The sequence below is a fragment of the Solanum tuberosum genome, unplaced genomic scaffold (assembly GCF_000226075.1).
Source record: "Solanum tuberosum cultivar DM 1-3 516 R44 unplaced genomic scaffold, SolTub_3.0 scf00069, whole genome shotgun sequence".
NCBI lineage: Eukaryota > Viridiplantae > Streptophyta > Magnoliopsida > Solanales > Solanaceae > Solanum > Solanum tuberosum.
The window spans coordinates 1561750-1562472 of record NW_006238995.1 but is presented as its reverse complement, the minus strand read 5'-3'; positions in this window follow the sequence as shown (position 1 = coordinate 1562472).

The window sequence follows — 723 nt, the reverse complement described above, 5'->3', positions numbered from 1 at the left end:
GTTCTCTAAAATTCACAACTTAAAGTTCTAAAGTTCTAAAATTTTATAATTATTCAGGATTTCTAACGTTTCATAACCTAAAGTTCGTACAAAAATTGAAGTTCTCTAAAGTTCACAACTTACAGTTCTAAAATCCTACAAAAATTCAAGTTCTATAATGTTCACAACTTAAAGTTCTAAAATCCTACAATAATTCAAGATTTCTAAAGTTCACAACCTAAAGTTCTAAAATCCTAAAATAATTCCAGATTTCTAAAGTTCACAACCTAAAGTTCTAAAATCCTAAAATAATTCCAGATTTGGTTTCTAAAGTTCTAAAATCCTACAATAATTCAAATTCTCTAAAGTTCACAACTTAAAGTTCTAAAATCCTACAATAATTCAAAATTTCTAAAGTTCACAACCTAAAGTTCTAAAATCCTAAAATAATTCCAGATTTCTAAAGTTCACAACCTAAAGTTCTAAAATCCTAAAATAATTCCAGATTTCTAAAGTTCACAACCTAAAGTTCTAAAATCCTAAAATAATTCCAGATTTCTAAAGTTCACAACCTAAAGTTCTAAAATCCTAAAATAATTCCAGATTTCTAAAGTTCACAACCTAAAGTTCTAAAATCCTAAAATAATTCCAGATTTCTAAAGTTCACAACCTAAAGTTCTAAAATCCTAAAATAATTCCAGATTTCTAAAGTTCACAACCTAAAGTTTAAAATCCTACAATAAT